Below are 27,179 nucleotides of genomic sequence, written 5' to 3' on the forward strand. Positions count from 1 at the left end.
CAAGGAGCTATGCAGCATGGACAGTCCATGCCAGTTCAACAACAGTCCATGCCAGCCTCACAGCAACCCATACCGTTTGTGCCAGCTGCACCGCCGTTGCCTGCTACTGCCACACAAACCACAACACGACAAATGTATCAGACTGCACAGTATGAATACCCTGAGTATCAGCGTTACGCATGAACAAGCCTAGAGAGGGAAGTTGACTTACCGCTTATCGAGATTCCTGTAGATCAAGAAGGACCTTATGTACATAGTGAATTATTAGGTCAAGATAGAAAATTCTTACTCGATACAGGGGCAAGTCGAACAACCATAAAACGTAGTGAAGTTCCAGGGGCACCCCTCTCAGGCTCTCAAAATATTTCCCTTGGTTTTTCAGGAAAACCTATTGTTAATGAAGTATCACAGCCTCTACCACTTACGATAGGACCTTTGACACGAACTACAGATTTATTGCTTACTAAATCATGCCCAGAAAATCTGTTAGGAATTAAAACTCTGAAAGCACTAGGAGCCATAATATGTTGTTCTCCGGAAGGAGTAAGGTTGTTTTTACGTGATTTTAAAGGTCACTATGTGTCTAGAGACATGGATCCCCGACTACAGACTTTACCAGTACATCTATGGGCACAAGGCCCTACGGATGTTGGCTGCATGAACATTACACCCTATCGAGTCACCCTGAAAGCAGGAGTGGTACTACCACGAATGCGACAATACAAGTTACCGCATGATGCTGTAGTGGCTTTGCTGAAAATCATTGATGAGCTGATTGTCCAGGGAGTAGTTGTAGAAACAGACTCCAATGTATGTAATTCACCGATAATTCCGATTCTTAAACGAACTGATCCTACTGCCCCACCAGTGTACCGATTGGTTATTGATTTGCGTGAACTAAACAAGTGCATTGTACCACAATTCCCTGTGGTCCCTGATATATCATCATTGTTGACAGCAATTGATTCCGAAGCAACATTCTTTACTGTAATCGATCTCAAGAATGCCTTTTTCAGCGTCCCAATAGATCCGGAAAGCCAATATTTGTTCGGATTCAGTTTAAATGGGCGCAGCTTTAAATTCTCACGCGCTCCCCAAGGATTCACAGAAAGCCCCAGCATCTACAGCCAAGCACTGAAGAGAGAACTTGACAGTATCCACATGCCAGTCAATACTGCACTGCTTCAATATGTCGATGATCTGCTGATCACAGCGAGAAGCGAGCCAGAATGTGAAAAAGCTTCTCTGACAGTTTTACATTTCCTAGCCGACAAGGGGCACAAGGTGTCTCCTTCTAAGCTGCAATTCTGTGTCCAGCGAGTTATTTATCTTGGTCACTCGCTGTCCAAGGAGGGAAGGCAGCTTACACCAGATCGCATCCAGTTAATTGCTAACATGTCAATACCCCAGACACAAAAGGAGGTGCGAGCTTTCATAGGCCTCACTTCATATTGTAGGCAGTGGATCCCTCAGTACGCTTTTCTAGCAAAACCACTCATTCAGTTAACCACACAGGAGGCAGCCACATCGACTGTTCTCCCTTGGACTCAGGAACATACACAAGCTTTTGAAAGCTTAAAGAAAGCTTTATGTCAAGCACCTGTTTTAGCAACACCATGTTATAGCAAACATTTTACACTCTTTGTTACAGAACGCGAAGGTACTGCCTTGTCAGTACTCACTCAGGATCAAGCAGGATCACGCAAGCCATGTGCTTATTTTTCCAGTACATTAGATCCCGTAGCTCAGGCTTTGCCTGCATGTCTGAAATCAGTGGCAGCGACAGCTTTAGCAATCAGACAAAGCGATGCCATAGTATTAGGACATCCATTGACAGTACAAGTACCACATGCAGTAGAGGTTCTTGTGAACCGAACACAAACACAACACTTGACCATAGCAAGACTTACCGGTTATGAATTGACATTGTTTCAACCACACATAGAGATCCGACGGTGTAATACATTGAATCCTGCTACACTATTACCTGTAATTGGAACAGACCCACTAGCTCATGATTGTGTTGAAATCATTGAAATAAAGACGAAACCTAGACAAGACTTGACAGACGTTCCGTTGTTAGATCCAGACCTGACGTTGTATGTAGACGGATCGTGTATGAGAACAAGTACAGGAGATTTAGTGGCCGCGTATGCAGTCACAACAGACACTGAAGTTATTGAGACAAATTGTATAGATACTTTGTCCGCCCAAGCAGCAGAACTTATTGCTCTAACACAAGCCTGTATTCAAGCCACAAATAAGAAAGTTAATGTATACACTGACTCACGTTATGCATTCGGAGTTGTACACGACTTCGGCGTGTTGTGGCGAGAGAGAGGTTATTTAACTTCCCATGGTGCCCACATTCAGCACGGACCCCTCATTCATGCTTTGTTAAACGCAATACATCTACCCACTGCTATATCGATTATGAAATGTAAAGCACACACGAAGGTTACTGATATCATTTCTCAAGGCAATGATTTAGCTGACAGAACAGCTAAACAGACTGCTCAGAATCGCACATTAGACATGACAAAGCCAATAGTTCAGACACCAACACAGTGTATGACAATTAAGGATCCCGCACTTGACGTAATTGATATACAGACACATGCCACAGCAGAAGAAATAAAGAAGTGGACTGAACTAGGAGGGATCCAGACAGATCAAGGATGGATGACGAAGGAGAAATCTGTATGGTTTCTCCCTGATTCCATGGTTCAAGCCATTATAGCTACAGTTCACAGTCCAGCACATTTAGGAGAGAAGGCTATGCTAGACAGCATTCAGCACATTTGGTTCAACAAACATTTACGAGCAGCAGCTAAACAAAAGATTCGTACCTGTATGATATGTTGTCAGTTTAATCCAGGAAAGAGTGTTCCCGTAGAGCAGGGTGGATTTCAGCCTCCTGACCATCCTTTTGAAGTCCTCCAGATGGATTATATTCAGATGGAACGTTGTCGAGGATTCAAATATGTTCTCGTAGTTGTCTGCGCTCTCTCCCGTTGGACAGAGGCGTATCCCGTATCAGATTACACTGCCCCGACTACTGCCAAGCAGCTAGTTCGAGAATTCTTCCCACGGTACGGTTTACCACGTGTTGTATATTCAGATAACGGCCAGCCTTTCTCATCCGAATTAATGAAACATGTCTCACTTTTGTTGGGATATCAGTGGAAATTCCACTGTGTCCGACACCCCGAGGCAGCAGGTCTCGTGGAACGACATAATCAACTTTTAAAAATCAGACTGTCTAAAATATGTCAGGAGAAAGGTGTGGACTGGATAGTAGCTTTACCAGTTGCGCTATTTTACATGAGGATGGTAGCACACTCTCGAACAGGGCTATCCCCTTATGAGGTGATCTTTGGTAGACCACCGAATATGTGGGGGACGCCTATACCCCGTAAAATAACTGATGTTGATTGTAATATGCTGACAGATTACCTGGCTTCCTTGATGTCTGCACTACAATCTTGTCGTTCACAGGTAGTCGCAGCTTTTCCCGACAACACCGAGGTGAAACCTCATGATGTAATTCCCGGCGATTATGTTCTCGTCAGGAATTTTGATCGGAAAACCCAACTGGAGCCAAGGTGGAGGCGTCCTAAGTTGGTCCTGCTGACGACCAGAACAGCTGTGAAGATCGAAGGGAGAAAAGGCTGGGTGCATTCCAGCCATATAAAGAAATTTCATGGACTTCCTCCTGACACAAACAGTACTCCCCGTGTGTCTTCCCCCATTGACTCAAAGCTACCTTTGGCTGAGGCCAGTAGCACCGAACTTTACAAGCAGAAACTCAGGTCCAGATCTAAACTGTCGGACGATTTGATTGTTTAAGTCCTCTCCAAGGTGAAGCGGTTGAATCTGTCCCGACATGTATCCCTTAGGTCTGAATCATGTAGAGTCCAGAATCATAATGAAACGACATGCTTATTGTAAATTACTGCGTAACCACTGTATTGTGACTTTATTAATTTTGTTTTTCTTGAGTTTTTTAGTTACTGCAAGTATATTGTTGCATATGTATTATCCTGTTTCTAAACGTGCTTTCAATATAACTGATGAACATTCTTTTAGTGAATTCCCCCCACATGAGTTGTCCTATAGACTTGCGCTGCGCAATAACACATTCATTAGTATGTTACATCATTCCCATCAGACTAGTAATGCCACCAATTGTTGGGTGTGTGGCCGACTCCCTCCCTATCAGAATAACAAAGGAGTTCTGCCTTTCTTTCCACATCCGTTCACACACAATGGCTCCTGTGGAGCATGGTTTAGTTTATTAAATTCCATAGACCCAGACACAGCAGTTTATCAACAACATTGGATATGGGGAAATCTGAATCTAGTTTTATTCAAAGTCTGTCACCCTAATAAGGAGGGTCACCCCAGTAGAACAGGAACTGATTTAGAAAATGAAGTGTATAAATTAGGTAATTTTACGCCTAATCTTATGATTTTGAATGTCAAATCCGAAGTTGAACTAATTCTGCCCACTATGTCAGTATTTCCAGTTAAGGGTGAATTATGTGTGAGAAAAGTTGGTTCCATACACATGGGCCATAGCCAATGCGTTACTACAGTAGAATATAGTGATCAAGGTAAATCTTCATTTAGAGCTTCTCGCCATTCTTACTTTATATGTGGTCAGACTGCATATATGCGTTTGCCTCTAGATTGGGATGGTACCTGTTACATAGCATTCCTTCTGCCACCTGTTTTTCTAGCTCCCCCTGATTATTATCGAAATGTTCATTTAGTACACAATAGAGAGCGAAGAGATCTCCCAGTTGTCGATTATACTGAGACGGCATGGGACAAGTATGCAGATTTCAATAAAGGTATCTTTCCCTATATAGGTACAATATCAAATAGTAAGCTGATACGTAGACTCACCAAGACTCTTGAAGCTGTAGTAAATGAGACTATAGCCGCCCTAGGCAATCTGACAGAGGAACAATCAGTGATGAGAATTGTTGTTCTCCAGAATCGTCTTGTCCTTGACGTCATCCTGGCCGATAGGGGCGGAGCTTGCAGGGTCATCGGATCCAGCTGCTGCATATTCATACCAGAAAATTCGCCATCTGTATATAAAGCTATAACACGCCTTCATAAGATTGTAAGCCAGATACACGAAAATCCAGGCACTTGGACGTGGTCCGGGTGGTTTTGGAGTGTGATATCAGCCTGGGGATGGAGAGTTCTATCCTTCCTAGGTATTGGCCTTCTTATGCTCTTCAGTTGTTGTTTATGCCTGCAATGTGGACCAGCGATTTGTGGTCTGTGTGCCACATCATGCATTCCATATCACAGTTCTCGTTCAAAATGCCGGAAGAAGAAGGAAGAAGAAATGATGCTCCATGAGCAAATCGATGGAATGATGAAGATTGATATCTCTTGAAGGGCAAGTAGGGGACAAGGAGGGAATGTGGAAATGTGGATTTTCCTGATCAGTTATGTCCCCTATCTTGGACCCCAACGGTTCTATATGCATGTTACAAGTACATGTATGTTCCCTCTAGTTCCAGTTTCTAAGACGCAAACATATGTGTGTCTACCGTCGACATGTTCTCTGTCAGATCCGCCATCGATGGGCTGGATATTCGATTCCTAAGTATGAAAGGCCACCGACTTTATATGGCTAAGTTACTCCATTTTTACAGTTCAGGCAAGTAGGCCCGATTCTGTCCTCAAAGCCTTTCCCTGCTCTCTGTCTTTGACAGCTTCAGCTTGAGCTCGCATCTGTATCCATGAACTTTGCCCTACTCCCTGTGCAGCTAACGGTGCCTGCCTCGGCCAGTTTTCGCCTGCCTGCCAAGAAGCTGTATTTCACCTTCGAATTATCTATTTTGCTCTTCAGCCGATGCATTCCTGTCTAGTGATTTAGGTAAACATTTCCTTTAGCTCACAAGCAAAGGACTCAGCCTTTCCGTCCTCCTGCAAGTGATTCATAGCCCTGCTGCCATGGAAAGTTTTCTGCCCCTCGCATCTCATATAGACACTTAGGCGTTTGTGCACGCACACAGTCAGTATAGACTAGATTCTGTCCGAGAGTCCTTCCTTGTGGATAACATAGTTCTTTAAACATAGGATGTTAGATATGATTTGGGATTAGGTTGACTTGACCCCCCAGACTTCTCGTCTCCACATGTAGAGCTAAATGTCAAGTCCCCTTCACCCCCTAGTTGCACGTCAATCACACGTCATGCTGCTGCGCGCGCATCTATGCCAAGTATTATCTTATAGATCCACCTATGTCTGATAATCCTAACCAATCATGTTTCTTTTATTCCTTATTACGCCTAGTTTCGATTACGTACCTGTTTTGTCACTTTTCTTATCAAATGTTACGCCTTCTACATTCGTTTCATTGTAATGTACTTATTATAAAAATGCATGTCTGTCAATAAATTATTGTACTTCACTTCCTGAACCCTCGTGGTGACGGAACCTGAAGGCCGCGACTCGAGTCGGCCATTTTTGATGGAATAAAGCCCATTTAGAAACTCTTATACCACGGATTCTGCCTCTTGTTATTCTGAGCTATTTTATTTTATTTCAAGATCCCGTATGAAATTCAGTCCGGTAAAGAAGATTTTTGTTTACCACAGAAGGTTGGGCCTGTTAAGGAGCCTCTTGTGAGGAGTCACCGAGAGTTCGGGGAGGGTGGTGAACCGATGCTGCCTGGCCCAGGTAGGATCAAGTAGGATAAAGGCGAGGGGCATTTGTCCGAGCCTCCAAACGCTAAATGGACGAAGTGAAAAAAAGGAGGACAATTGCCCTGACCAGTTCATCCATAGTGTGTTGCCCATGGACCGTGGATAACTGGAGGCAAAGTTTGGGCATTTTGCATTTTCTGAGGTGGCCAAAAGGTATACTTCGGGGAAACCCTCACTGTCGCAAGTATGGGAGGAGGACTTCTGGGTGGAGTTCCCACTTGTGGACTTGTTGCTGCATCCTGCTGAGGAGGTCTGCAAGGTAATCGTCCACTCCTGGAAGATGCTCCGCCAGCAGATAGACTCTGATGTGGAGTGCCCACTGCCAAATGCTCTGAGCAAACGCAAACAACTGAAGTGAGTGCCACCTTGCGTTTGTAAATAGTACAGGGAGATAATGTTGCTGTGAACAAGGACCACCTTGCCCCGAATGCGATGATGAAAGGCCTTCAGCGCTAGTTGAATGCCATATAGTTCTAGGTATTTGATGTGGTGACCCTGGTGATGAGATGTCCCCAGACCTAGGACAGTGAGATTCTGTAAGAAAAGAACATCTGCTGTGATGGTCATCTGCAGAATGGAGTCAAGAAAGGGCTGCCCCTGCAACAGGTTGTTGGGGTTTCACAACTGCAGAGAGCGAAAAGTGCGGCTCCCAAATACTAGATCTTCTTCCCTTTGACCCTCTGCTTAAGAGCATTGTTGTGCTAGTCATTCTTGTAACAGGCGTGTGTGTAACCTGGTGTGGGGGACTATGGCAATGCAGGAGGTTATCATGCCACAGAGGGAAAAAGGCTGTTCTGACCTCAAAATGGTGAGCTGGCTGAAACAGAGGGAGCCTGGAAGACTTGCATCCTGGCAGGACTGAGATAAACCTCACCCACCCCTGAGTTGAGGACCGACCCTTGATAGGGCTTTAATTGAAGGGTTTGGATGTGGGACTTGGTGGCATTGATGGTAAACTTCAAGTCATGTAGGAGGTGCATGATAGCCTGAGTGTATGCTAGGCACAGATGGTGAGGTGCTCCCTTGATCAGCCGTCGTCCAGGTAACAGAATATGGGGATGCCCAAGCACCACAGTTGCATGGCTACCACCGCTAAACACTTTGTAAACACTCTAGGGACAGTAGTGAAGCCAAAGGGTAGCACTTTAAACTGATAATGCCTGCCACGAACCGGAGGTAGCGAAGGTTAGCTGGGTAAATTGGGATGTGAAAGTTGTCTTTGAGGTCGAGGCAGTCATGAAGTCGTCTTGCTGTAGTAGCGGTATGACATCCTGTAGAGTGACCATGTGGAGGTGTTCGGCCAGCATGTACTTGTTGAGGGGTCTGAGGGACCCGTCCTTTTTGTGAACAGGAAAATAGAGGAAGTACATCCCTGTACCTGGTAGGTTTAATGGCACTGGCATTATGGCACCCTTGAGGAGGAGGGCGTCTACCTGTTCCCGAAAGAGGCTTTGGTGTTGCGGGTGGGAGACGTGTCTGAAGGGTGGTATGTAGGGAGGAAAGGAAGTGAGCCTCAAACAGTAACCATGGCACATGGGGTCTAGTATCCACTGGTCTGAGGTGATTTGCTGCCATTTGTAGAAAGACCCCAGAAGTTGACCCCCAACAACAGTCTGAATTGGGGGGTGGGGGCGGCAAGACACTGTTTGGTGGGGGCATTTCCTTTGGGGGAACCACCCTTTGTTGTGTGCAGATTTAGATTCCGTATATAGGTTTCCCGATTTATGCCCTTATATAGGTACAATTCACATTGCCCTTATTTGGACATAGAAATCCGGCCCTTATTTAGACATTGTCCGTACAAACCAAATACAGGCATGGCCACCTACATCCGTCCATCCACGTCACAACGAATTCTTGGAAAACCAGACCCTTAAAAGCCTTTAGGAATTTCCCTCAGCTTGAATATTGATTTCTCCAAGACCTCATTAAGTATGCATGAACATCTATTCCTTAGGGGTTCATTCATGACGTTCCTCTGCCCGACTTTTACGTCAATACTGGCATTCCTAGACACCTTCAAGGTATAAATATACCAGCACTTGCCCTGGCAAATAACGGTTCCCGGAGGATTCGATCCAACCCACACTACGCGGTTCGCCATGGCAAGTTCGGAAGGAGATCGAGTTCCAGCCTGATGCACTGACCTGACGCTTACATCCTCCTCGCAGAGAATCCAGCTCCAGTGCTCTCGGACTTCCCTTGCGGGCAGTTAGACTATTGAGTCCAGAAAAGAGATTTCAACCTCTCTCATTCTAAGGTATGGAGCTGACTAGAACTTAGAGAAACTTTTGGCAACTCTTGGCTAAACTAAAATATAGCTAACTATACTTTAGAAACGGCACCTACTTCAAACCTCATACTGCACTTAGGTTAGGTACACTGGGGTATAACAATTTAGAAGCATCAGATGAGTATCACATTTTAGCTTATGTTATTTATGTATGTATTTTGATTAATATATGTCATAGCTAAAAACCATGCTATTGCAGTACTATTTTATCTTACTGCTAACCTCGTACATATTGTACTTCGCAGTCTGTCTTACGATTGTAGCAATTCAGATCTCTTGCTGAAACGCCCGTCTCTGTATTTCTGTGCAACTCTGGAGAAACAAAGCATGCACGATTGACGGAGTGAAACTGTTACCTATTGTTGCCACGATTCTGAGACTGTTCCGATTCTAAAAGGAAACAAAGTTGTCATGTTTATGCGGTTGTCAGAGACTAATACCTTCTTGTATATTCAAGAAGTTTCTAGTGACCTCTGAGTTAGCTGGCACACACAAGTAATTAAGTTTAATATAGTCGATAGAGACATACTGACCTTAGTCCTATGTCAAATCTATAGTATATGTTATTCCAATGCGCAGAGCCTATCAGGGATATAGGAACTACACTACATGGTGCCCAATGGTTTGGTAAGGCACTAATTTAACGCTAGATACTGAAGTAACTCAGTTGTGCTTTTCTCAGAGACCCTCTACTCATAAAACTCCATAAGACGTCTAGAGTGGGTAGGGATATTATCCGCCATAGCTGAGTAGGACGAAAGTCCTATGCATTAGCTGTTTGGTTTTGTTCAACGTTGAAGGATACAGTGTTCCAAAATATTGTGCACATAACCAAGGGATGCAGTTCCTCTAGGATAGAAGGGGGGGTGTGGGGGGGGGGGGGGGAGAGCGATTAGTCTCTATAGAATGCCCTCACACACCTAGCAAGGTGTCATGCTTCATCATAGGGCTGTGCTCCTCGTCGGGCCGGCGCTGCAATGCCCGACGGGCTCCCGCGAAGGGGCTCTTTTTCGGAGATCTTTTATAGAGACAGCCGTATGGGTGCGTGGGGGTCAGTGCAACAAGTGTAGTGAGTGGTGGTGTAGTGAGTTAAAATAGGTATGGTATTGCCAGACAGTGAACCATTTTATTCTGATGGTATACCAGCCTAAGTAAAAATAGGTGATCCCAAGGGATTATAATGATCCCTAGGGAGATCAGAAGGTCGATATGTTTCTTGCTCTATGCCCAAACGGGTCGGTGGCAATTCATCAGGACCAGGTGAGAAAGTGCTCAAAAGAATATATAATAAATGAACTCTACTACATAATTGGTGATGCAAAAATTATAAATACATCACCATGCAAATCCATTGGGTCCCTAAGAGGGATGGACCCGTTGTTGCGGTACCTAGAAGAAAAAGGAGGACAACACAGACACATACAACTTTACAGAATTAGAGAATTAGGTGCTACTGGGCTCCTGAAGGGAACCGTGCGTATGGTGTGACGGCCCAATCAATGTGCTCACACAGTGACTCAGAAGAGAGTCGTGTCCAATACTGTAAGGGTTACCACAAATGTGATAAGTACAGATACATGACTGCCGAATGCTAAAATGTGCAAAACAATGTGTACAGCTGGTGCAGATGACTAGCAAAAGTGGAACATGCCTTAACGTAACAGGCTTATCAAAATGCGTGAGGCTATGTGCACACCATATATGCCAATTATGCCAAAATGCTATACTGTGCGTCACGACATGCTCTATGGTGGGCGGATAATGGTGAGAGTTAAAGCAAGGTATTCGTTCTACTGTTTAGCCCTTCGAAATCGTAAAACACACAATATGCTGTTATCGGTGGGAGGCTGGGAAGCTCCCAAACCACGTTTTGCATTCAAAAGAACCGACAATTTGAAAACTATGCTTATCAGCACCAGACCCAAACCAGCTCCACGAGCTGAGCAGAGACTGTGGGGACTCCCACCTGTGACAGGCCATCATCCATGCGGACAATGCACAGCATGTAACCTCACTAAAACGAGTAAATCTATAACCTTCTCAGAAACTCTGAATTGGCAACAAAGATCCCACACCAATTGCAATACTCGCAATTGCATTTACTTAATTCAGTGCCCGTGTGACCTTATGTACATTGGCATGACGACACGTCCAGTGAAGATCAGGATCTCCGAGCATCGGAGCAACATTAGATGCAAAAAGATCAGCACCAAAATGTGCACCCATTTCTTGGAAAATAACCACACTGCCAATGACCTCTCATGGACAATTCTTCAAGCGTTTCCAATGATCAGTAAGGAAGCCCTCTTCCGCAAGGAACAACAGTGGATTTTTAAAATTTCGAGCCATACTAACGGCCTCAATGATGATATACCTTGGGCCACTCTCAACAACACATGAACCACTGGATACATGAGATGGCCGATATCCACCTGATACTTGCACACCACATTAAGGTGACTAGCCTGGGTCACCGCCGATAATTCCAAAGGCCTACAGACATTATTGTGGATACCTTAGACAAGACCTATCGGCTTGTTAGTCTGACATCCATTTCACACACTCTTATGTCCTGACAGAGCCTATGCCTATGTCTGACTAGGGGATATCAAGCCACAAACTATTACTATCACACTCTGATTATTTAATTAACTACTTTTCTCATACACGCTTTGTCCCCTAGTGCGTTCGTGATATTACCTGAGACGGGACTATTGTCGATCTTTACACCTCGCGCGCAATAAAGTTTTGTGACACCTCCAATATGGCCGCCAATGGTTGCGGTCTAGTCGTTTGCCTGGGCCACGTCTGATCACGTCCTTTATCTGTAACACACCCACAGCGGCGTGTTACGGAAGCCTGAGCCGCAGTAGGATTCCGGCCGTGAACGCGCCCACAATCTGTAAGTACTCCTCCTCTCCTGGGTTCTGTCATAAGTTACATGTACTTTAACTCGCCAGGCATCTAAACCTTCCCTTGACTTTTTCTAACGATTTAGGGCAGGCGCTCTATGGCCGCCAGGCGAACCCGTACTACAAGTTCTGTCCCAAAGGGGGTGAGTTTGCCCCGTACGGGACCTTTTACTTTCATTACGATCTTGGTCATCTAGCCAGGAGCATTAGTATCCGTAGAGACAGTGTTTCCACTACTATCGCCACATCGGCCCCCCAACACCTCGCATATTGTGTGTTTTACGATTTCGAAGGGCTAAACAGTAGAACGAATACCTTGCTTTAACTCTCACCATTATCCGCCCACCATAGAGCATGTCGTGACGCACAGTATAGCATTTTGGCATAATTGGCATATATGGTGTGCACATAGCCTCACGCATTTTGATAAGCCTGTTACGTTAAGGCATGTTCCACTTTTGCTAGTCATCTGTACCAGCTGTACACATTGTTTTGCACATTTTAGCATTCGGCAGTCATGTATCTGTACTTATCACATTTGTGGTAACCCTTACAGTATTGGACACGACTCTCTTCTGAGTCACTGTGTGAGCACATTGATTGGGCCGTCACACCATACGCACGGTTCCCTTCAGGAGCCCAGTAGCACCTAATTCTCTAATTCTGTAAAGTTTTATGTGTCTGTGTTGTCCTCCTTTTTCTTCTAGGTACCGCAACAACGGGTCCATCCCTCTTAGGGACCCAATGGATTTGCATGGTGATGTATTTATAATTTTTGCATCACCAATTATGTAGTAGAGTTCATTTATTATATATTCTTTTGAGCACTTTCTCACCTGGTCCTGATGAATTGCCACCGACCCGTTTGGGCATAGAGCAAGAAACATGTCGACCTTCTGATCTCCCTAGGGATCATTATAATCCCTTGGGATCACCTATTTTTACTTAGGCTGGTATACCATCAGAATAAAATGGTTCACTGTCTGGCAATACCATACCTATTTTAACTCACTACACCACCACTCACTACACTTGTTGCACTGACCCCCACGCACCCATACGGCTGTCTCTATAAAAGATCTCCGAAAAAGAGCCCCTTCGCGGGAGCCCGTCGGGCATTGCAGCGCCGGCCCGACGAGGAGCACAGCCCTATGATGAAGCATGACACCTTGCTAGGTGTGTGAGGGCATTCTATAGAGACTAATCGCTCTCCCCCCCCCACCCCCCCCTTCTATCCTAGAGGAACTGCATCCCTTGGTTATGTTCTCTATTCCTCGGAGCACGGTGCAGGACCTCATTAAAAAGCTCTTGGTTCCTCCTCTTTTTTGAACCAAAATATTGTGCACCTTATCTTTGTTTCCTTGAAACTTGCTCTGCAATTTTTTATTAAACAATGTCCGACACCGAAGATGTTGTCGTCGACAACGGTACAGCTGCGGCTGACCTTACAGGTCTTAATGAAGACGAGGTGGGTGTTACACACATCCCACCAAATTTAAGGAGAGCCATCACTCTAAAACTTATAAAACATGGTCTGACACCAAGAGGTGCTAGAGCAGTTTTTGTGACAGAGGCACATGAATCTCACCAGACAGAGGTATTCTATTCATGGATAGTATTCCCAGAATCAAATCCAGTAACACATATGTTTCACTTCTACAAAGAAGATGAACCACCTGAGGAATATATTCCTTTCGAGGATATTGATATTCCACTCACATACCAGGAGCATGAGCTCTGGTTTAAAGGCGCCCTAAAACATTACAATCACATTACCAGGCTCGGTCCACTAGATAGACCAGGAGCCCAGGAGCAACATGGCCGATTTTAGCCGGCTACACACCTGACCCTGACATTGAATCAATGTTGGACGAGGAATTACTTAATAACATACAAAAGCTAATAGAAATATACAGTTAAACCACAACTGTCTGAAAGTCCTGATACGGTCTTTCCTGAAAACATTCCTACCTCTTCTAAAAAGAAGTGGGAAAATAGTAAACAGAATTCCAAAGAGAAGCGTTCTCATTCCCGAGGCAGGTCTCATCCACAGAGGAAGCCCTCTGAAAGGAGGTACAACCTCAGGAATAGGGATAATTTGAGAAAACCTGACAGTTAAAAACAAACAAAAAAAAAAAAACGACTGCACAAAGGCAGTACCCAGTTAAGCAAGAAGCTAAAAAACAGGTCAGGGAGATTTTAGATCAACTTGAATATCAGGGGGTGATTGAAAAATGCACCTCATCAACGAACAGTCCTTTGTTTCCTGTCTCCAAACCAGACAATACAATATCGTCTAGTTTTGGATTACAGACACTTAAATTCTTGTTGCAAAACATTTGCAGTGCAAAATGCACACAGTACAGCATTAATGAATAACATTGTGCGTAAAAAATATAAAACCACATTAGACATTTCAAATGGTTTTTGTCAAAATATTGCACCAGAAAGCAGATATTTGACCGCTTCCTCAATAATGGGGACCCAGTGTCTATTTTGTCGACTGCCCCAGGGATTCAAAAACAGCCCGGGGTTATTCTCAGCAAGGGTAACAGAGTTACTACAAACTTATGACGACGAGGCATTGTCATATGTCGATGATATATATCTAACAATAAAGGGTAGCAGATGCACACCTATTCATCAGATTTTCTCCTTGCTTGTCAATTAGTTCCTTTTTGCGTGCAGACTGGAGCCGTGCCAAGCCTCAAGACACGTGTAAAAGTTCCAACAATTAAGGCAGCACAACTGTACTGCCTATCCAATCGCACAGCTTGAATTAGATGCTTAAAGGCATTTTTTATGTTTCAAACACCATGTTTATTGAAAGTTATTCAAATTTCATCAAACTTTTTTCAAACTTTTGTTTCAACTTTATCTTTTACTTTGCTGTTCACAACAAGGCTGTTCAGAAACCCAATTTTTTCAAATGGAGCAGTTGTGCCCATCCGAGCCTCTTTCTGCCCCACATGGGCAGCTCAATTCACAAGACAGTTCGAGATGTAACGAATCCCAATGCATTTCGGGCCCATTTATATAGCCCTTCGTCAGGGGTAACTGTTTGAATAAAATAAAATCAGTCTTGCAGATTAACGTTGTGTGTGTCTGTGTGTGGGGTGTAGCTGTAAGTTTAAATACGTGTACATCTGCCGGTATGTATGTATATATATGTATATATATATATATATATATATATATATATATATATATATATGCCGGTATGTATGTATACATATATATATATATATATATATACATATACATATATACACACACACACATACCTGTAATGTCTGTGTATTCAAGTATCTCTACACGTGTATAGATCTGTACGCATACTTAACCATATATATAGGTTTGTCGATATGTATATGTATCTCGCTGGGCACATATTTTTTCTCTATGAATACCCAGACAGAACCACGGATCTGAGGTGTGGTCGGGGTGGGGGGTGGGGGCTGGGGGAAGGGGGAAGGGGAGCGTGGTGGTGTGGGTGTCTGCCAGACTTGTTATTTCCAAAACGTTTACTTCTCCTGAGATAGCTTTCGGATTCTGGGAGATGAGGGTCACCAGATGGTTATGGGACTGTCTCTGTGGGATGGGGGCTGTGAGATCCAGTATCTTCTGGTGCCCCCCCACCCTTAGAATGCATCTCGCCCTTGAGGGCTCCACCCCTGTGCGTGTCAGCTTGTGTTTCTGTTCAGATCTGAGGGTTGTGCAGTCGCTATTTGTTTACAAGCGGTTACTGATACCTGCCAAAAATATACTTTGGCTCACACACTAGTGAGCAGTGCACTAAATTACTAAATGATCGTGTGACTAACCCGTCTACGAGAAGCCTCATATGTTTTTAGTCTAATATGTATGCTTATGTGGTTTTAAGGTGTGTCAGTGTGAAATTAATTCTAACCACAAACACATTAATGAAGGGTCGTGTTGTATTTCTGTAAAACTTGTTGCTCACATTATAATGGCGCTGAACTTGTGTGTGCGTGTGAGAGAGAGACTGGGTGTTGTGTGGATGTTGCTATGTGTTATTTGTGTTTCTCTGTTTTACTATCTGCATTGATGTGTGATTTGTTTTGTAGTGGTTTGCATGTGTGGTTCTGAGTGTTGCTGTGCATGTCCTGTGTTTGTGTGTGGGTGTATGTATGTTGCTATCTGAGCTGCAGTGTGGACTGTGTGCCATGTGTGTGTGTGTTCTGGACAGATGGGGTCCTGTTCGTGTCTTGCCCAGAGCTGCCCCCTCTCCCAGCTGCTCTCCCTCAAGCCTTCTAGGCCCTACTCCTACACCCCCCACTACACATCTCTAGAGGTCAGACTGCTATTACTACATGGAGGATGAAAGATGCCTTGCGCCCGGTATCAAGAAAGAAAAAGAAAAGAAAGGAAAAAAAAAAAAAGAGGAAAACAGAGGTGAAGAAAGAAAAGAAAGACAATGGAAAGAAGAAAGAAATAAAGAAACATCAAAGTAACAAAAGAATGAGGGAGAGTGGTGGTGAAAGGTGGGACTTAAGAGGGAGGAAGCAGGAAACAGAGAGACATTCGCAGCCATGGATAGAGTTGGTAACAAAGATCTCCTTTTCAGAAGGGGTCTGTGAAATTTACGAAATTTGATTTTGCATAACTGCACGCAATTTTGGCAAAATGAACACAAAATTACTCCTCATCATGGGAAAGACAAGTTCGCCATTCCGAGCTATATTTTCGTGCGAAATGAGCCCTCATGTCAAATTTTGGCACGAGGATGTATTTAACAAAAGCAGCCGTGAACAGCAGCCACTTGCGTTCTGTTGTTCCCATGCCTTTCCAGTCGGTTTTTACCACAAATGGCACGGAATTATGTGAAATGGCATGATGGAGTCATTTCAGGAATTCCACACAACAGTGTAATTTACATTTCACCAAAGCCTACTTTTAAACCCCGTAAAAGGGATCACATTTATTAACATGGCACTACTATGGTTTGAATCTATCTAGTTCACCAGTGTGTGTGGAGCCTCGCGTCAAACCAACCCCCGTTTCTTGTGGTGCACCCCAGGGCCCAGTAGTGGTACCTCCACATATGAATATGTATTTGGAACCCCTGGGGTCACCACTAGCAGAGTAAGAAAGTCCGTTACCTCAGGGAACATGAAACCCAGTTATTCCTTAAGGTGTCCGGAGCCTCTGCCCACCCAGTGCTGCACTGTCTACGCAAAAGAAAATGACAAAAAAACGTAAATATCTAAAACTGAGCAAACAGAAAAACAGAATATGTTTCTCTTAACCCCAAAACCTGACAGGCTTCTGAATAAAAATTGAATAAAAATAAGCAGGTCTGCTGGTTTTCAGCATCAAACTGTTTACTCTGCCAAATTCTTTGGAATCATGTTGGACCAGAAACGTAACCTAGAAGCCACTTTAACAAGCATTGAAAATGCAATAGGTCTCGCCTTTGATTAAGTACCAATTGCATACAAATCCCACTTGTATACACAAGCAGAAATGAAATTCACTTCTACAGAAAAATTCTGACAGCAGTTCAAACCGCTGTAGCAAAAGAAAAAGCCCTAGCACAGGGGAAACGCATTATGGTTGTGACTCCTGTACCAGCCCTAGAGGCAGTTACAAAGGCTAGCATTCCAAACGCAAAAGATTTACATCCGAGATAGATACAATGGGTTAATTCTCTTGCTGCAACTGATGTTGAATAAGTTTTTGATCCATATTTAAAAACACAAGCATTCTTGCAATATGAACACGAATGTCCTCTGCCTACTGATATTCTCCCTCTTGACCAGTGCGAATGTATAATTTATACTGACGGATCTGCACAGCCCGCTACGGGGAGTAAACAAGCTTACAGTGCAGCCTGTGCTATCGTTAAAGGTCACATGCGAGATGGCAAATTCAGACCAATGGTCACAAAAACCCAATCTCTAGGAGATTGTACAGCTCATCGAGCTGAACTACAAGCATTTAAGATGGCACTTGAAAATACATCGCAAATTCCCCACACTGATAGTGTGCGATTCTTTTTACTGTGTTCAATATTACAATGAATATTTACAGAATTGGATTCAAAATGGTTTCAAAGATGCGAAAGGTGGCACAATCAAGCACAAATGCTTTGGGAAAAAGTAGTTCAGTTGCGAAACAGACTACAGAACACTCACGCGATACACCCGCTGAGTAACCAACGTGATGGCGTTCACGTTTAAGGGAATTCATTGGCTGATGAAGCAGCGAAAGGGGCTGTGCAAACGGCTTCCGTAGCTGCAATCACTCGTTCAACAACGAAAATAGACAGCAAAATAATGCTGGCTGTCAATGCATCAAGCAAAGGCAGCGGTGTGGCATTACCTAAAAAGTTTCCACTCAAATACTCATATATAATTGATACGAACGGCGTTCCGTTTGCTCGAATCCCTGGATTGAGGGATAGAGTAATTCCAAACAGGGAACGTAGAGCAGCTTTGATTTACGAAGCGCATCTGGGAGAGTGTCTGATACATCAAGGGATCTCTAAAACAATTTTAGAGTTATACGGATTCATATCTTCATCAATAACTGCATAGACTGCAATAGAGATTGCAGTACAGAACGCCACCAGATACCTGACTACAACATAGCCAGCCCAGTTCAGACACCATTATTAGACAGCATTAGACTATCTACGTGCAGGCGTCCTATTGGACAAATGCAGTCCCACAAACACTAATTCTAGGTTCCTATGGATGTGGCCTCAGCGCTCGGCTGACGCTTGAACTGTTATAAAAGATTTGATAGTCTTTATCGGCACATGCGCAATAGGCACACTACATTCTGACCAGGGTCCTGCGTTTAGCTCTAGGGCTTACAAAGAAGCCATGGCCAGTCTGGGCTTAGCATTGCGGTATTCTTCTCCATTCCATCCTGAGGGAAATTCTGTTGTGGAAAGAAAAAAACGGGACATAAAGCAGTCTATAACAGCTAGGGTTTTAGATTCGGGTGATGGGTGGGTCAAACATTTATATGGGGTCCAGTGCACAATAAACAACTTGCTAAGAAGGTCTCTAGGGGGTGTCACACCATACGAGGTCCTGTTTGGGACTAGAATGTTGGTTCCGGACTTAGATATGAAAGGCACAGTGGTGGAATACAAACAATTTGATTTCAAAGATCGCTTAGCTGTTTTACAGGACTTAAATGAATTAAGAAAGCAACAAAGCAATGTGGTCCTGAAGCCAACCACCACTGAGAAAAATCCGGCCGTCCCAGCAAGGCCTGTCTGGATCCCAAAGCTTGTGGATCTAGTCAGAGAAAAGATCGCGAATAAGAAGGAATTTGGGCCTTCATACAGACAACCAGTACCTGTCCTAGCAATCCACGGATCAAGAACAGTACTTTTGCCGGCCCTTGCTGGTAAAAAGGAGAAAAGATTTGTGTCTATCGACCTGATCAAACCACACTATGTGGCCGATACTGAACAGTAGGCCAAGTGTACTCCGCCAAAATAGCAGACATACTCCTCTAGCTACAATCCAAGAGGTTCAAACTGAGAGACTCATCACCTTTGAAGATTCGACAGTAAGAAATAGAGGACTAAGCAACAATGCTATGGATCTTGTACCTCTTGAGACCCAAATAACAGTTCGTCCAGATACACCGGTTTACAGCGAAGTAACAAGTGATCAACTGGTTACAGCAATTTCATCAAATACGGATGCAATTCAAACCATCGACAGAACTGCTTCTGGCTATTTCATGAACTTTGATACGTTTTCTGAGGATCCCAGAGAGCCTGAAACGACGCCAGTACAAAGAAATTTCAAAGAACAAGAAACAGACTTTTTTTCCCCATCTACTGGAAAAAACGTATCTGGTTTCACCATGGATTGAAGGATGGATTGTTTTGGGAATATTCTTCTTTCTACTTTGGTTAGCTCTGGTAATAACTCTGGGTATGCTGCTTAATGGAAGATATATTCAAATGAACACAGCAAGTAAAAGAGTGAACTTACTTCTCCAGCCACACAAATCATCCCATCGTGAAGCAAGAGACTGGTCAGCTGTGAACATCACAGCGATTCCTATACCTGATGGTATAGTTTGGGACAAAACCGAATGATATTTTTTGCCCGTCGGAGCTTCTGAAGATTCCACATTTATTTAAAATTTCATTAAGTGACTTAATTACCTCCAATACCTTTTCTGATGATTGGGACTTCGAGACTGTTAATAATATGATGTCTGATCTAGAGATGTCAACTGCATTTACCAATAATGAATATTTACAAGGTTCATCACACTATGAACAACTATATTGTTATAACCACTATGGTCATCATTTCTTGCATAAATCTGCAACACCTAGAAATGTATTTATGTATAACCAATGGGAACATTGTCCTATGCCACCAAAGGGTAGCTCGAAAACATTTGCAATGAAATTTCCATATTTTCAGGGTTTCATATCTCGACTGCAGAGACATTTTACTTTAAAAATGTAAACAAGACAGGAATGATAAATATGTTAACGAATACCAAACAGATTTATTCTACAGCCTTTATTGCCCAACTGTCTAGACAGGGTTACGACTTTTGGGAAGAACATTGAGACGAAAACTGTCTGGGGTACTAAAGAGTGGCAAGTACAGGGAATAGAAGCTTTGTTTAGAGCCTGCATCATCCCTGAGCAAATTATGTTTTTGAACGACACTGTCCAACAAACAAAATGCCTTGGAATAGCCAAGATAAAAGACATGAACACTCCGTCTATACTTGCACCTACAAGTGAAAGCACTACACAGGGGGAGGTCGACTTGCATACTATTATGAATAATAACAGATCAGATCCTGAATGGAAAAAATGGTTGCCCTGGCCCTTAGACACAAACAACTGTCAAGATAGATTCCTGAACAAAACACAAGGTTTTACCTTTCACAGGCCAGACCCACATTATGTCCAAAGACAGCATCCGTGGGTAGTAACAACTTACAGTGTAGGGAAACTTTGCCTTGATTGGCTACAGAAAGGTACACTAGAGGATGTAAAACAACACTTAACTTTACTTCAAGAAAGCATTGACCTTAGGGAATTCTTGCTAGGACCAAGAAAACCGCATCAAAAACGTTTCATATATGCCGGTATCTACGCTGCTTATAATGAAGCATGGAAGGTCACCCAAGCAGAGATCGCAGAACGAATACGAGAAATTGATCGTATTAATTTAGAGAAATCTCTCTCTGTAGACAATGGGTTAACGACTGTCGTCCTGGATATATTCTTTGGACAGCATTGTATCCTCTGTCATAGACATCATGGAACAAGACTTGGTCATGTTGCAACATGGTCAGTCACAGCTACGTTCTATCATGCTATTAGGCTGAACGCTTCAAAACCTGCGTTCTGGCTATGTGCCTTGGCGTTTAATCAATACTAGTCACTGTTTGCAGAATTCAATCTCACTGATAAACAGATCAAACTGGCACAAAGGGGAGCAGACTATACGGTGCTGAGCATTGAAAAACTGGAGAAATTACCATTCACAGTGGCAGAAAAACCAGCTACTGAGTGGATCATACATGGTAAGATTACTCTGCCTGTTACGACTTTCCATTTTCAGTACTGCCTAAAAAAATATACGAGCAGGCAAATATGGAAGGTTGGGTAAAGAATACATCAAGACATCCTGGGATTTACCTTCACACACAGATGTTGGAGTGGGGGGACGTGAAATGTTTATTAGCGGTGAAAACGGTGAACACGCACTAAGCGGTTCTCTCCTTTGTCAGGGTATTAACTTACACGGGGCCTGCGGCGGTTCCACTACAAACGTATCCTGCCAGGTTCACCGGCAGCAGTGATTAATCCGATCTTTGGTCAACTTTCAAATGGGAGTTACATTATGTTGAATGATCACAGCTGCTGTGGCATGCTGCCAGGTATCCCATATCTAGTAACGGTTACATCAGGGTCACTTGCTGTATGCAAGTCTTGTTTCCCCAAATAGACATAGTCAGGGAGTCGCCTTTATGGTCTTCACTGAATATCTCTTCTATACGAGTTGATACTCCAAGCAGGATGAAAGCCATTCTTTTACAAAAAACTGTGCCTTTGACCTCTGCCAAAGAAACCTATGATCTCCAAGTCGCAAGGACTTCTGCAAAGATACATACCCTTTTGTATACAAACTGCCCTGTGCATTTCTCAGAAATGTTAGGTCGTATTTTAAACATGTCTGATACGAGCGGTATTGTACATGTATTTAAGAACGTGTGTGCAGGACTGTTAGCACCTTTTCAAGCAGTCCTCGGAATTTTTCCAAACTTCGTGCACTCTGTGTTTGGCGGACTGCCGCTCTTTTTAGCACTCGTTGCAGGGATACTATTTTTGCTCCTACTGCTACGATATGGCAAGCCAAATCACCAGCGACACCCAGTTCACCGAGGAAAGAACTCTATTGGAGATGAAGTGTCGTGAGCCCATCGGCCAAATTCTGGGTTTACCTCGTCTACGAGAATTAAACACCACTTGGTTTCTGTCATTCAGACAAAAACTGGCAAGATTGCATCTTACATGTTCTACGCTGCCTGCTATGCGGTGAAGAATGCGTGCTGGACATTTGTCTGACACTCCCATCAGTCATGCCTATGGATATCGATACTCTGCTGAACCTGATAACGGCCCATGCTATGTGTTGTCCCCAACGGCTACCAATCCTGATGGTGGCATTCATTGAGATCTCACAGACGCAACATGCTACTGCTGAGGTACGAGAGGAGACACCAGTCGCGCAGGTAACATCCAATTCGGACATTGCTGATGCTTCTCATTCTGAAGGCGATAGTTCGCATCTATGTGCGGTTGATCTTCTACACGAGGTATTCCAACTCGCACCCACAACGGTAGACGACTTGTTGTCTACAGGATTAGAACATTTTATGTTTTCTCCATCCCCACACACTGACTTTTGATTCAAGCACACAGTGTTCCGGAGAGACTCTGAATTTGGCCTTCATTCTTTTTAAAACATGATACTGACTTTGGAACTTTTTCTATGATTATATATTTTCTTTCTCCCTTCCGTCCTAAAAATTGTATCTTTCATTTTTTGGCACAGTAATCTGCTTATAGTAAAACTATTCATAGAGAACAGAATTCTTTGATAAACACTTCCAGGGACAGTATGCCACCTTGTCATGAATAACAAATTGACTGTGTAACCTGATATTTTCTTCTGTATTTACGAGCCATTTCATCACATGTATATATTTTTGTTCATTCATTTAGCATTCCAATGTGACAATGTGATCCTATGCTTAGAATGGAACATTGCCTTTAACATGTACAACACTTTATGCATAGCACTGGTTTTGTAATGTATTTTTAGGGACATATGTTTTAGATATGTTTTTAGCTTATTTTAGCAAACCCATGCGATACTGTTTTAAGATATTTTTAGAACGTTTAGGATTTAGTAACATCGTTCATACCAAACTGGAGTGGGTGTTGTGTGCAGATTTAGATTCCGTATATAGGTTTCCCGATTTATGCCCTTATATAGGTACAATTCACATTGTCCTTACTTGGACACAGAAATCCGGCCCTTATTTAGACATTGTCCGTACAAACCAAATACAGGCATGGCCACCTACATCCGTCCATCCACGTCACAACGAATTCTTGGAAAACCAGACCCATAAGCCTTTAGAAATTTCCCTCAGCTTGAATATTGATTTCTTCAAGAACTCATTAAGTATGCATGAACATCTATTCCTTAGGGGTTCATTCATGACGTTCCTCTGCCCGACTTTTACGTCAATACTGGCATTCCTAGACATTTTCAAGGTATAAATATACCAGCACTTGCACTAGCAAACTGCGGCTCCCGGAGGATTCGATCCAACCCAGACTATGCGGTTGGCCACGGCAAGTTCGGAAGGAGATCGAGTTCCAGCCTGATGCACTGACCTGACGCTGCCATCCTCTTCGCAGAGAATCCAGCTCCAGTGCTCTCTGACTTCCCATGCAGGGGGGTTAGACTATCGAGTCCAGAAAAGAGATTCCAACTTCTCCCATTCTAAGGTATGGCGCTGACTAGAACTTAGAGAAACTTTTGGCAACTCTTGGCTAAACTAAAATATAGCTAGCTATACTTTAGAAATGGCACCTACTTCAAACCTCATACTGCACTTAGGTTAGGTACACTGGGGTAGAACAATTTAGAAGCATCAGATGAGTATCACATTTTAGCTTTTCTTATTTATGTATGTATTTTGATTAATATATGTCATAGCTACAAACCATGCGATTGCAGTACTATTTTATCTTACTGCTAACCTCATACATATTGTACTTCGCAGTCTGTCTTACGATTGTAGCAATTCAGATCTCTTGCATGAGAAATAAGACTGCTCAAACCTTTTTATCGAAACGCCCGTCTCTCTATTTCTGTGCAACTCTGGAGAAACGAAGCATGCACGACTGACTGAGTGAAACTGTTATCTATTGTTTCCACGATTCTGAGACTGTCCGATTCTAAAAGGAAACAAAGTTGTCATGTTTATGCGGTTGTCAGAGACTAATCCCTTCCTGTATATTCGAGAAGTTTCTAGTGACCTCTGAGTTAGCTGGCGCACACACAAGTAAGTTTAATATACTCGATAGAGACATACTGACCTTAGTCCTATGTCAAATCTATAGTGTATGTTATTCCAATGCGCAGAGTCTATCAGGGATATAGGAACTACACTACACCTTACCTCTTTGTTTCTAACTGTTGCCTCTGTAGTCACCTCGAAAATAACTCCTGGTGGAAAATTATTGAGCCTGCTGGTGTTGGAAAGAGGAGGATGCATCTGGTGGAGTATCCTTCGAGATGCTGCTGTAGGCAGGCAATCAAAAGTCTGCATGCCGGAGGCATTTAGAGGGCACCCAAGATCTTGAGGGTCTCCGTGTCTTTTTTGACATTTTTTCCAACATATGATCAACCTGCGGTCCGAAAAAATATTTCCCATCGTAGGGCAGGTTGAGGTCATGCTGTTATAGCCCAAGACACACACCCGGGCATGTCTACGAATTAGGACGCTAGAGTTAATGCCACGTGTCGCAGTGTTGGCAGCATCAAAGGCACAGCATATGGTGGTGTCTGAGATGAGATTACCTTCAGAGACCAAATCTTGACCTCTTTTGCGGTATTCATCAGGAAGGCTTTGGAAGCGGTCCTCCATGCCATCTCAGTGTGCCCTGTCTTATCTGGAAAATAATTGAATTGAATGAGACAGTGGGTAGCCAATTCTTGATGGCATACTTATGCATCTCTACCTTGTGGAAGGAGGGCGCTCTTTTGAGGACCTCGATATACGAGGTGGGATAATCTGGTGGACAGGGGCAGGCTGGATACAGGTCAGGGTTTGCATCACCTGGAAGATCTACATCATAGTCAACCAGGGGTTATCCTGCAGTTCTAGGTCATAAGGTTCCCCTGGGTACCCTTGGTTAGAACCCACAAACCCTAAGTGTAGAGACTCCTGAGGTAAGTAAGGGAAGGGAGTCAGCAGGGGTGGTGAGGGAGGAGGAGGAAGACGAGGCAACAGTGGAGGACTGGTTGCCTTGTGGTGTCCCTGCTTGCCCTTGGACTATTGCCGATGGTCAAGGGTTTCCTTAAAGCAGAGCTTGCGCTCTGAGCCATCGGTGGTAATGACTGAGTAAGGATCCATCCACTGTGTGGGTGGATTGTGATGTGACGCTGGGCATCAAGGAGTTCTTGCAGCTGCTGAAGAACATGTTCAACTGAGCAGGCGGAAGAGGCAGGTCTCAAGGTATAAAGCGTTGGTGCCGACCATGGTGGAGAGGTAGTGGTGGACAGGAAGCCTACTGGTGGGCTTTGAAGTTGGATGCCTGACCTCTCGGAAGGGGGTGCTCAGAGTACTATTGGTGCTGGGAATGCATTCGCAGGTTAGTATTCGTAGCCTGCTGGGCGGAAGACAAGTCCTCGATTTCCAGATCGGAACCAGAGCTGGATTCTGGCGAGAAGTCCTCTTCCTTTGCGGCAGATGGCTCCATCTGGGGCCCGCCCTAGAGGTCCTGGGCGCTGAATAAATCTGAGTGTCTTCTCCGCCACATTTCAAGGCATCGAGCCTGGCGGTAACATGTTCTTTGAACCGAAAGCGAAGCAAGAGTCCTTGTTGTGCTCCGGAGAGAGACAGAGGTCGAAGAGACGGTGGAGATCAACCCAGGGATGTTTGGCATAAAATCAAGGACACTAGGAGAATGACGTCCATTCCATCACAGGCGAGACATGCTTTATGTAGAGAAATCAGGAAGGCCCAGAATTGCAAGGCACCTACTGGGGCTTCGAAGCCTATCCAATCGCCGAACCGGGCGAGTACATGCGTGTCAAGTCGATGCTAGAAAGGGAAACACAGCAAAATCAACGCAAGGGAGAGGAACCGAGAAGGCCGAAAGAGATCACACCCTTGGCACCGATCCAGAATTCGGTAACACACATCCAAACCCAATGATGGAAAGAAAACAATTTAACAATAGAGCTGGTGCTCATGTGCATTACCAGCAATAGGTGGAGTCACTATACCTCATGACTTGATAAGATTTCTTTAAAGATATATTCGAACCCAAATCTAGATGGTACAATATGCACTGCATGAGTATCTACAACCACCGTTTGTTTTTCAGACATTATATAGATATCTTGCTTTTAGCCAATTTTTTGTTTATATGGTGAGTGTCCAACAACTTCAACAATACGTTTGCAAAAACCATGACACAACAATACAAGCAGTGACAAAGCCAAAAGGCTGACAGCCAATACCAGACATATAGGCTTTGCCGATGCTCGTTTCTTCCATAGTGCAAAGCAGCTTCCGACACTGTTGTGTACTATTAAACAGTAGCCCTTACACATGAATCTGATGACATATACAGATTAAGCATCAGGAGTTTCTTCCGACCCCCACTCCTGCGGCAATTGCTCTGGAAAAAGGCAGAAAGCATGAATCTGGGCTAGTTTAGGAACCAAATCAGTCCAAAATAAAAAAAATAATAAACAGCCCACACACTGACCTAAGCACATTTAAAATAAGGAAAAAGAAAAAAGAAAGCCAAAAATACATTTTAAATGCCACAGTATATATTTTCAAGACACATGTAGGTTTTGCACGTGGTTCCACAATGAGCGAAAGTCTACCGCACTAGTAACACTTTCTCTGCACGAGTAAATCATGAATGCGCCTTCAATAAAGTTATGTTGCTAT

At 43.7% G+C, this 27,179-nt stretch overlaps 1 protein-coding gene across 6 annotated transcripts in view; it reads right to left on the reverse strand.

Annotated features, from left to right (window-relative positions):
• Positions 1-27,179, reverse strand: part of SCYL1 (SCY1 like pseudokinase 1) — a 1,795,032-nt gene that overhangs the window by 1,632,330 nt on the left and 135,523 nt on the right. The gene's annotated exons all lie outside the window — the stretch shown is intronic.

This window comes from Triturus cristatus, chromosome 9 (genome assembly GCF_964204655.1).
Source record: "Triturus cristatus chromosome 9, aTriCri1.1, whole genome shotgun sequence".
Taxonomy (NCBI): Eukaryota; Metazoa; Chordata; class Amphibia; order Caudata; family Salamandridae; genus Triturus; species Triturus cristatus.